The sequence below is a fragment of the Lactuca sativa genome, chromosome 1 (genome assembly GCF_002870075.4).
Source record: "Lactuca sativa cultivar Salinas chromosome 1, Lsat_Salinas_v11, whole genome shotgun sequence".
NCBI classification, from domain to species: Eukaryota; Viridiplantae; Streptophyta; class Magnoliopsida; order Asterales; family Asteraceae; genus Lactuca; species Lactuca sativa.
In genome coordinates, this window is record NC_056623.2 from 208290725 (window position 1) to 208303411 (window position 12687).

Genomic DNA, 12687 nt, shown 5'->3' on the forward strand with positions numbered 1-12687 from the left:
ATCAAGTAGACATATCCATATCTACTGTAATCATCAGTAAAAGTCAAATAATAACGATTAGCATCCCTTGTGGCATGTTTGAATGGTCCACGCACATCCGTGTGTATGAGGTCCAACAAACCTTCACCCCTCTCACACGAACCTGTGAAGGGTGACTTTGTCATTTTTCCAAGTAAGCATGATTCGCAACTATCATCTGACTTTAGGTCAAACGACTCCAAGACTCCATCCTTTTGGAGTTGGCCTATGCGTTTCTTGCTTATATGTCCACGACGACAATGCCATAATGATGCTTTATCCAAGTTATTATTAGTAGTAGAATCAATACACAAAACATTATTTCCTAAGTTATCTACAACAGACACAGCTTCATACACATCATCACAAGGTAATGCTTTAAAATAAAGAACATTATTAAAGAAAGCATCAATAGAACCAACTTCATTATTAAATGAAAAGGTAAACCCTTGTTTGTACAAAGCATGAAAGGAAATAATATTTCTTGCCATTCCTGGCGAGTAACAACATTTATTCAAATCTAAACTAAACCCACTGCTTAGCGATAAAGTATAAACTCCAATCTTGGTAACAAGTGAAGCTTTCCTATTCCCCATGATCAAGTTTATTCTTCCTTGCTCCACATCCTCACTTCTTCTTAGTCCCTGCAAGTCACAACAAATATGAATACCACACCCGGTATCAAGGACCCAAGAATTAGAATGGGGTGAGTTATTAGAAATGATAGTGTAAATACCTGCATGGTTGGGTTTGACTTTCCCATCCTTCACATCCTGCTGGTACTTTGGCCAGTTCCGCATCCAATGAGCCTTTTCATGGCAATAGAAGCATTCAGCCTCTTTTGGGTCAAAAGAAGGAGTAATGAAACCTTTCTTGGTTCCACTCGAGGAAGAGCCATCAAGGGTCCGAGCCTTGCTACCCTTCGAAGATCTCTTTCTCTTCCTCCCTCGACTTTTCCTGATTGCCAAAACCGGAGTTGAGTTTGGAGTAGGAGTGATAGCAACCGACTTCCCCTTAAGACCTGATTCTGCGGTCTTGAGAAGTCCCTGAAGTTTGCTGAGGGTGACTTCTTCCTTGTTCATGTGATATGTCATGCGGAATTGATCATAGCACGATGGTAAGGAGTGCAAAATGATATTTATTGCAAGATCCTCCGGGAAGTTCACATTAAGCTTCAGCAAACGATCCACATACCTTTGCATTTTCTGCATGTGGCTCGTGACGGATTCCCCGTCCTTCATCATGGTTGTTATCATGGAGCAGATGATTTCATACCTCTCTTGCCTTGCACTTTGATGGTATCTTTCCATCAAATCTTGGTGCATTTCATAAGGGTAGAAATCCTCATAAGACTTTTGGAGTTCCGCTGTCATCGTGGCCATCATGATGCAAGCCACTTTCGTAGCATCCCTTTCATGTGCCCGAAAGTCAGCGATCTCCTGAGGAGTTGCAGTGGTCTCATCAATCTCCTTAAGCTCCTTGTCAAGGACATATTCTTTGTCCTCGTAGCGGGTAATCATCCTGATGTTTCTGATCCACTCATTGAAATTGGATCCATCAAAGGTGACTTTCCCACACAAGTTCATAAGGGTAAAGGAGCCATTAGGATTAGAGCCAGAAGCATTGTTGAAAGACATCTGAAGAAAAGAGAACAAGATTAGTTTAGATATAAGAGAGTCCTTAATAAAACACCCAAATGTAATATTAAGGCTAGGATCCAATCACAATATAATATAACTTAGAAGAGGTATGCCGTAATCTAAGCTATGTCATATTTGAAAGGTAGGTGAATGACGATTCACCAATTTCCACCATGAAAACCGCAATATTTAAGTATTAGGTTTTTTTTGAATGGTTCTTAGAAATTCCTAGATTCTTTGAGATTCAATAAACTTTTCAAAGGCATGTTTCAATCTCGAGTGTGCCCTCCAAGTTTTGTGTGACTGGGATACCGAGGATCACAAAACGAGGTGTGAAGTAACCATGCAAATCACTTGGGACCCTTAAAGTTTATCACTCAATCGATGTGCCGGTAAACCACACACGCTCCATCGATACTATAATAAACCCTAAGTCACCCTTTACCTACCTTGTTAAGTCCTAATTAGTGTGCCGGTTAACCACACACGCTCCACCAACGACTTAATCAAAGTGTAAAGTGTAATTTCATGGAATAGCACCTTATTCACATTTTTCCTAAAGTAACTAAGATTGGGAATTTAATAAAACATTTAGTTACTTTATAATATTCTTCATACTTTGAATGAGAATTTTTAAGTCCTTGTCTTACCCGTTCAGCTAACGACCCTCCACCGGTCAAGCAAGCGGTGGGTGAGAGTGGACACCCATTAAGTCACCATTTTATAGTCAACAACCTTATACCCACCTTATAGACCGGCTTCGTGAATGAGGCGTACTAGCGGTAAGACGACTTTGTTCTTATACATATATATATATATATATATATATATATATATATATATATATATATATATAATTATTAAATCATAATAATATAAGTATAAGGGTTGAATTTTAACTTTTAAAATTCTAGGGGTTGGAACTAAAGTTTTAATCTTAACTTTACTTGTTCCAAAACTTGAGGGCAAGTTTTGTAAACTTTCAAAACTTTTCATATCTTGTAACTTATGAGTTTAATAGAGTAATAAAATGAAGACTTTTCACTTTTCTAACTCTTGTGTTCTTTTAATGGTTTTCAATCCTAGAGACTTTTGGTTTTCCATAACTTGAGGACAAGTTATGGACTCCATTAAATAACATTAGTCAGAGTAGGTTGAAGATACAAGTGAACTCGACGAGTCCTCCCAATGGACTCGCCGAGTCCATCAGTCAGACAGCAAAATTTTCGACTTCCTTCAACTTTTAAGCACAAATAACAAACAAACAAGCCTAGTCTCTGATACCACTGATGGGTTTTGAGCATTCTAACACTTCCTAAGTGTACATGCAACCCTAATAACCTTGGATCTATGTTTGTCTAATTATGATGCTAAGTTGAATTCCAAGGCTATATTCCTATCTAGCATACATGGGGAACAATTTTAATTTGAATAATAGATAAAATTACTTACCTTGTTGTTGCTTGTGTTCCTTGAAACCTTGTGAGCCTAGCACCCCAAGTGTGATGCCTCAAATGCTTCACACAACACCAAATGCTCTTGGAAAAACTTATGAGAGAACACACACTCCTTGAAATCGGCCAAGCCCTCTAGTTTCTTATGTCTAGTCGATTTTGGTGGAGAATATGATTCTTATATAGTGTTGACACATCTAGGGTTACACCATGTAAACCCTAATGTGTCATGACTCTTCATTTCCATGACCCATGGGTTTGTAACTCCCATGGAGCATCCATGAAGCATCCAATGGGTAGAACCCAACTTGATAATCCATGGAGCCTCTTAGCCCACTATACAAGATATGGATGATTTACATAATCAACCCATATATTTAATTAGTTCTCTTTTGACCACTTAATTAATTCTAAATTAATTATTGATCAAACTAATCAAATAATATTATTAATATATTAGAACTTATAATATATTAATAATCTCCAAGTGTTATTTCTCTCATTTAGTCTATCCAATTGCATGGTGCCATGCAACCCAAATGGACCATGCCGGGTCGGGTCAAGTACATACCAAAAATAGTTATGGACTTAGACACCTTATCCAACATTGTGATCATAGAGGAGATGATTTCATATCGCTCTTGACGAGCACTCTGATGGTAGCGGTCCATCAAATCCTGGTGCATCTCAAAACCAAGAACGGCGGAAATGTTCTAGGGCGGAGGACGTCATGTACAGTATCACAACAATGAAAAGTAGTAAACAAGCAACAACATCATCCATTGCATTAATAATATAATTATTATACATGCGTTCTGTCAAATTTTGATAAACACTAAATCATAAGTCAAAATGAAAGATGAGTCTTGAACAAGCTCCATGTTCCTTTCTCCTTGCATCGGTACCTGTCTATGATGACCTGAGGATACAAGTAATTTTGAAAGCGAGTATCAGCTTTGAAGCTGGTGAGATCATAAGTATTTTAGTGACTTAATTTGTATGTAAGAAATTGTTTGTAAATGAACTGTAAGTATGAAAATGTTTGTAAATGAACTGTAAGTATGAAAATGTTTGTAAATGAACTGTAAATGTTTGAAAAAAACCTAGAAATCCCTATGATTCCTACCTTATATAAAGGTGTCTTCTACCAAGACTTAACTGTTCTCAATGTAGTCTTATACCAAGACTTAACTGTTCTAACTGTTCGTTTCTTGTAAAAGTGTGTAATTTTCCCAAATGTACCTATCATTATCAAAATATAGTTTTTACATTAAAGGTTTAAGTGAAATGATCACTAAATATATGTAAAGGGAAAATAAATGTAGTACTGTAGTGTTGTATTATAGGAACTACTGCTGTACTAACCACCTTAAACCGGATTTATATTAAGGCATCATGTGATTAATTGCACCATACTATCGACTGGTAACAACGACATACGAATGGTCGTAATAACGGAATGACGTTTGGCACCCGCAGACCTGCAGGTCCGGCTGTAGCTAGCAGCAAGGTGTAGGATAGTCAATCCAGTATAGATCTATACGCAAACTTACGCTCTCCCTCCAAGAGAATTCTGGCTACAACTCGGGCCATGACATTTAAGGCATGCTCCGATACAGTGGATCACAATTATTAACGTATTCATGTATATGTAATGTAATGAACTGTTCTAGCTGTAATGTACGTGCTCTCTACCTAGCAAGTATAGTAATGTAATCACTCTAGTATAGTTGTATATGTTCTTTTCTAGTATAGTTGTATATGTTCTTCTAGTAGTAAGTATTGACTCATGAATGAACTGACTAATAGTATGATATCGTGTTCTAGTAATAATTCTAGTATCTTCCTAAACTACCCATATGGTAGTTTACTAGTAATCTAACTGGTACGTATGAACATGGATGTATAAACTTCCTACCCAAGGGCATGGGATGAACTGGAAGGACCTTTTATGACTATATATGTACACATGATATATAACTAATATTTAAATGACTTTCGGACGAGTACCCGATATCCCACCATTCTCATGCGCGAAAAGGAAATAGGGTGGATAGCCTTCCTAAGTCTTTTAAACATTTCTTATATAATTATACATACAGAGACATGCAATTTATAATATAAAAGCATAAATAAGTTTTGTAAAACATTTGAACATAATTAATATTTTAAGAAAAGTTCAACTTGATGTCAATCTATAAAACAGTTTGAAGGCATAAGTTTGATAAAACAGTTTAAGTATAAGAAACATTTGTTTGAAACACAATTGTAAATAAGTTTGAAATGTAATATACAAAGTAAAATGTACAGTGTAATAAGGAGTTTAAAATATATAAAATGTTTATAAAAATCATTTGAAGGAAGCTGTTTGGTAAAATGGCTAATGAGAAGCAAATCATTTGAATGTTGTATATTAATCACATGTGATTGATATAATAACTAGCATAATTCTACATATTAATCACATGTGATTGATATAATAACTAGCATGATTCTACTTGTATTCCCCCCCATAAAACATTTAAAAATAGTTTAAAACATTAGTTAAGGGGTATGAACTCACCTGCAGTAGGTGACTGGTATTGAACGGACTGTTATCGTATGGAAGGATCGGACAAGTGCTTGGTGTCCAGTGAAGACTTTAGACACACACAATGATCCTAATTACATATAAAGACATATGTATATAAATAATTAGTGATTAAAACACTAATTATACAAGTATAAACATTTAAACGCGAGGAAAACACTTTTGGTAAAGTGCTAGGAGGCTAATGGGTTGCAACAAAGGAGTGCAATGCCCCTAATGGGGGTTTATGGTCTAATGGCCATATGTTTTGGAGTTTACAGCCTAGGGGAGTAAACTCCTGGCCGTAAACTCTCAACAAAGTCCCTAAATGAAGTCTAACAATTATACAACTCATGTGGTGAATTGTTCCAATGTTTAAACAAGTGTTTGGGTGTCATATTAACTCCTTTAAGGAGTTTACGGCCTTGGGACCATATTCCCTTGGAGTTTACGGCCGTAAACTCCCTTGTTAGGGTGTTTATGGTGTTTTCAAGTCTCAAAAATTTCAAGGTAATGATCTATGTTGGGTTCTAGGCATAAGGAAGGAGTTAGGGTGTCATTTGACCCCTTTATAGGTGTTTACGGCCCAATAACTTGTCTTGGCCGTAAACTCCTCAATACTAGTGATTCCTTATGTTTTCTAGGCTTTAAACACTTTAGGGTACTTGTCCTAATTTAAGTCTAAGCCTTAGGAAGTGTTTCAAAGCATTTTCGCACCTAAACATGGAGTTCACGGCCTAAGAAGCTCCTTGTCCGTGAACTCACTTCTAGCCATGATTCCTAATTGTTTTGTGGTCTAAAGCATGAAATGGAGGCTTCTAGTTTGAGTTCCAAGGCTTTGAGGGTCATTGGAACCCTTTAGGACCTTAAAATGGTGTTTACTCCCCAAGTGTTCTTGGGCGGTAAACTCCCAAACATTGGGGTTTTAATCCGATTTTGATGTTTTCTAGTCATATACACACTAGCATACAGGTCTAAGGTAGTTACATATCACGGGGAAAGGACTAAGTAGCATTTAAGCCACATATTGGAGTTTACTCCCCAAGAACGTTCTTGGGCGGTAAACTCCCGAGTCTAGTTGTTTGTTATGAAATTGATGTTTCTAAACACAATCTAAGCTATATAACATAACTAGATCGAAGTACTCACAATTTGGGATAAAAACCCGAAGATCCGTGAGAGAGAATTTTGACTTTTCTCTAAATGGAATTCAACAAATCAACAAATTTGGTTCAGAATTCTATTTATAGTCCTGAGATATTTTTGGCAGAAAATATTTTTATTCCTGGAACGAACTCTAATGTCCTAGAGTATTGGAATAACAGTGTTGCACAAAACCCTAGTGCATCCACTCTCCTAATATCTCCTTTAGTGTAAAATTCTGAAAATTGCCAAACTTATACTCGAAATCTGAGTTTTCACTGTAACTGCTCTACATCTATTGGCTTGATATGGTTTGTTCAGAATGGAAATTTTGGGTTGTCACAACATCTGAAAAGAAGAAACTAAGTTTAGTTTAGATATAGGGATAGTCCTTAATAAAACACCCAAATGTAATATTAAGGCTAGGATCCAATCACAATATATTATAACCTAGAAGAGGGATGTCGTAATCCAAGTTATAACATATTTGAAAGGTAGGTGAATGACGATTCACCAATTTCCACCATGAAAACGAAATATAAATTATTAGGTTTTATTTGACTTTTAGAAATTCCTACATTCTTTGAGATTCACTGAACTTTTCAATGGCATGTTTCAATCTCGAGTATGCCCTTCATGTTTTGTGACTGGGATACCGAGGATCACTAAACAAGGTGTGAAGTAACCATGCAAATTACTTGGTAACCTTAGTGTTTTTCACTTAATCGTTGTGTTGGTAAACCACACACGCTCCTTCCGACCTCATGAAAAACCTTAAGTCACCCTTTGCCTTCCTTTTTAAGTCCAAGTTAGTGTACCGGTAAACCACACACGCTCCACCAACGACTTAAACAAGGTGCAAAGTGTAATTTCATGGATTAGCACCTTATTCACATTTTCCTATAGTAACTAAGATTGGGAATTTATAAAACATTTAGTTACTTTATAATAATCATTATACTTTTAATGAGAATTTATAAGTCCTTGTCTTACCCATTCGGCTAACGACCCTCCACCACTCAAGCAAGCGGTGGGTGAGAGTGGACACCCATTAAGTTGCCATTTTATAGGCAACAACCTGATACCCACCTTATATACCGACTTCGTGAATGAGGAGTACTAGCGGTAAGACGACTTTGTTCTTATACATATATATAATTATTAAATCATAATACTATAAGTATAAGGGTTGAATTTTAACTTTTAAAATTCTAAGGGTTGGAACTAAAGTTTTAATCAAGACTTTACTTGTTCCAAAACTTGAGGGCAAGTTTTGTAAACTTTCAAAACTTTTCATTTCTTGTAACTTATGAGTTTATTATGGTATTAAAAATGAAGACCCTTCATTTTTATAACCCATGTGTTCTTTTAATGGTTTTTAAAACAAAGTGACTTTTGGTTTTCCATAACTTGAGGATAAGTTATGGACTCCATTAAAAAACATAATGATCAAGAATTAATCTACCACATAGGTTACAAACAATTCCTATGATCATCTAAACATCATAAGATCAAGAACATGAACATGAACACTTTCATGAATCAAAACTTACATTTAAAACTTTGTAATTTTTGATAACTTGTTGTTGTAAATGGATTAGCAAACACATTACACCATCTAAAATGAGTTTTCAAGTACCAAAACAGTTTAGGGTAATGTTTCTAGTCCATTTCCAGCAACTAAAGTCAAAAATCTGCATTCTGAGGCTTCTATTTGCCGAGTGCACGAACCTACTCGGCGAGTAGGTTGAAGATACACATGAACTCGGCGAGTCCCCCCATGGATTCGGCGAGTTCATCAGGCAGATTGCAAAAATATCGACTTTTTTCAACTTTCTAGCACAAATAACAAATAAACAAGCCTAGGCTCTGATACCACTGATGGGTTTTGAGCATTCTGACACTTCCTAAGTGTACATGCAACCCTAATAACGTTGGATCTATGTTTGTCTAATTATCGTGCAAAGTTTATTTCCAAGGCTATGATCCTATCTAGCATACATGGGGAACAATTTTAACTTAAATAATAGATAGAACTACATACCTTGTTGTTGTAATTGTTCCTTGAAACCTTGTGAGCCTAGCACCCCAAGTGTGATGCCTCAAATGCTTCACACAACACCAAATGTTATGGAGTAAACTTGGAGAGAATGTATAACACACTAAAATCGGCTCTAACCCTCAAGTATGCATGTGTCTCTTGTGTAACCGATTTTGGGAGAAACATGAGCTTTATATAGTGTTGACACATCTAGGTTTACACCATGTAAACCCTAATGTGTCATGACTCTTCATTTCCATGACCCATGGGTTTGTAACTCCCATGGAGCCTCCATGGACCATCCAATGGGTCCAACCGAACTTGATTATCCATGGAGCCTCTTAGCCCACTATATAAGTTATGGATGATTTACATAATCAGCCGATATATTTAATTAGTTATCTTTTGATCACTTAATTAATTCTAAATTAATTCATGATAAAACTAATTAAATAATATTATTAATATATTAGAACTTATAATATATTAATAAACCAGAAGTGTTATTTCTCTCATTTAGTTTATCCAATTGCATGGTCCCATGCAACCCAAATGGACCATGCCGGGTCGGGTCAAGTATATACCAGAAATAGTTATGGACTTAGACACCTTATCCAACATGTTCTTTCTTAGACAGAAACCACATGCAATTTCGAAGCTGATAGACTTCATAAAGTAGATTGAGCTTCAATTACGAAATCCCGTTCAAAAAACTCACAGTGACAACGGTTTGGAATTTAAAAATCAAGCAATTGAAGAATTCTTAACTAGAAAAGGGATTGCTCAAAATTTCTCTTTACCCTACACTCCATAGTAGAATGGTGTAGTTGAAAGAAGAAACCGGCCTCTTTGCGAAGCTACTAGGACGATGTTATCATTTGCGAATCTTCCTCGTTAAATTTGGGAAGACGCTATTGCAACTGCATGCTTCACACAGAACCGTTCCTACATCAACAAAAGATTTCTCATTACTCCTTATGAAATCTTGTACAATAGGAAACCTAATGTCAAATTTATTCATGTGTTGTGTTCTAGGTGCTTTATCTTCTACTCTAGATAAAATCGGAACTAATTCAATGTGATGGTAGATGGATGAATTTTTTTGGGTGATTCTTTAACTTCAAAAGCATATAGGGTTCTAAACAATAAATCAAGAAAGATTGAAGAAACCTACTATGTCACCTTTGAGGATAACTAAAAGAAGAGATATTAGAAAGAAGATTATGAATCAGGGAAAATCTTTCCATCAACAAATTCCATGAAAATTTGTGACAACCCGATATTTCAACTCTTTGTAATGACCTAAAAAGTCAAGTATTGTAACCACTTTTGAGTTAATAAAATTAACTTTGAGAATAAAATGTCCAAAAAGTTCTATTTAAATTCCTTCTATGTTTAAATGTCATTAAACCATGATCGTACGTAAAAAGAGCGTCCAAATCCGACTTCGTATATTGAAGTTAAGATTTTTCCAAGTTCGGCTTAGCAACAGACAACTAAAAACTCGAATCGGAGATCGAGTGACTTTTGGCCGGAATGACCCAAATGAGAATTGAAGGTCTCGACAATGGTATTTCAGCGGTGAAAAGTCTGGCAAAAACCGACGTCAGATAAAGAAGTTATGAAGTTTTAAAGAAATTCCTTAATCACGTCATTTTATAATTAAATAATAAAAATAATTATGGAATTTGCCAACGGAGTCTAAACGAAAGTTGTAGAGCATAGTATCACCTACGCGTGGATATAAAGACCATAGAAAACGGAGTTCGTATGAAGGAGATATGATTTTTTGAAGTTTATTAAATAATTTATATATATATTTATATAAAAAATCTGGTAATATCCGAAGAAGGAGTCAGCATCCTCATCCGAGTTACGCGCTACGTAACCCCGTACGCCCCGCGTACCCGAGGGCCTTGGTCTCGGTCCGTCCACGTCGCCCCTACGCGAAGCTACCGACCCGCCCCATCCGACCCGCCCCATCCTACCCGTCCCATCCGATCCGTCCCATCCGAAGCTGAGGCAGTCGAGGATTCGCTCATGCATGACGTACGCGTACGCGCTGCGTACGAGTGTACGCCCCGCGTACCTAGGCTTCTCAGACCCCCTATAAATAGAATGCGAGGGTTTCCGGAAAAATTGCTCATTTCTCTCCTTTCTCTCACGATCTTGCCTCAATTTCCGTGCCCATTCAAACCCGAAGCTCTGGTCTTTTTGCTCATGTCCCAAGGGTCGATTTTACTCCCGAGATTCCTGAGAATCCCGAGAAAAATCCGTTTCCCAAGACGAAACTCTGCCTGGTTTTCCATCTCGCTATCTTCAAACTTTCAAGTGAGTTCATACCCCTTTAATCAACCTTTGAAATGATTTTAAATGTTTTAAATACTTAGGGGGGGATACAAGTTAAATACTTATAGTTATTGCTTCAATCACATGTGATTGCATTAATCACATGTGATTAATAACTAGGGAAACCAGTGATTTTATCACTGTTCAAACTGTCTATCAAACTGTTTTACTTCAAAATGTTTTACAAACCCTTTTACTTTTCAAACTTAATTACAACTGTGATTCAAACAAATGTTCCTTATACTTAAACTGTTTTATCAAACCTATGCCTTCAAATTGATTAATAGATTGACATCAAGTCGATCTTTTCTTAAAATAATACTTATGTTTCAAATGTCTTATAAAAACTTATTTATGCTTTTATATTATAAATTGCATGCCCATATATGTATAGATGTATAAATAATGTTTAAAGGGCTTAGGAAGGCCATCCGCCCTATTTCCTTTTTCTCGATTTGGATGTGGTCTGGTGGGATTTCGGGTGACCATCCGAAGGTCGTTTCAATATTAATTATATATCAAATATACATATATAGACATAAAAGTACTTCCATATTCATACGTACTAGACACACCATTAGTAAGTTACCATCGGGGTAACACAGGATCATACTATTACAACTGCTAGATCAATGAGTCAGTTTCATTCATGAGTCCATATACAACTATACTAGGAAGAGAACATATACAACTATACTATGAGAACATATACAACTATACTAGGAAGAGAACATATACAACTATACTAGAACGAGAAACATTACCCTTACATTAATACGTTAACAATTGTGATCCACTGTATCGGAGCATGCCTTAAATTTCATGGCCCGAGTTGTAGCCATAATTCTCTTGGAGGGAGAGCGTGAGTTTGCATATAGATCTATACTGGATTGACTATCCTACACCTTGTTGCTAGCTACAGCCGGACCTGAAGGTCTGCGAGTGCCAAACGTCATTCCGTTATTACGACCATTCGTATGTCGTTGTTACCAGTCGATAACTTGGTGCAATTATCACATCTTACCTTAATATAAATCCGGTTTAAGGTAGTTAGTACATAAGTAGTTACTATAAAACTAAGCTACAGTACTACAATGAATTACCCATTACATATTTTTAGTGATAACCTCACTTGAACTTTAATGTACAAACTATATTTTGTTAAAAGATAGTTGCACTGGGGAAATTACACACTTTTACAACAAACGAACATACAAAACAGTTAAGCCTTGGTAGAAGGCTACTTTAATAGAAAATATAGGTTTTTCTGAGAGATTCAAACTTTTACAAACACTTACATACATTTTACAAACTTATACTTGAGACACGTTCAAATGTTTTTGATAACAAACACCGACACTAAAATACTTATGAACTCACCAGCTTAATGCTGATAAACTCTTTCAAAATAACTTGTATTCTCAGGTCATCAGTAGACAGGTACCAATGCCAGCTTTTGAGAAGATGGAGCGC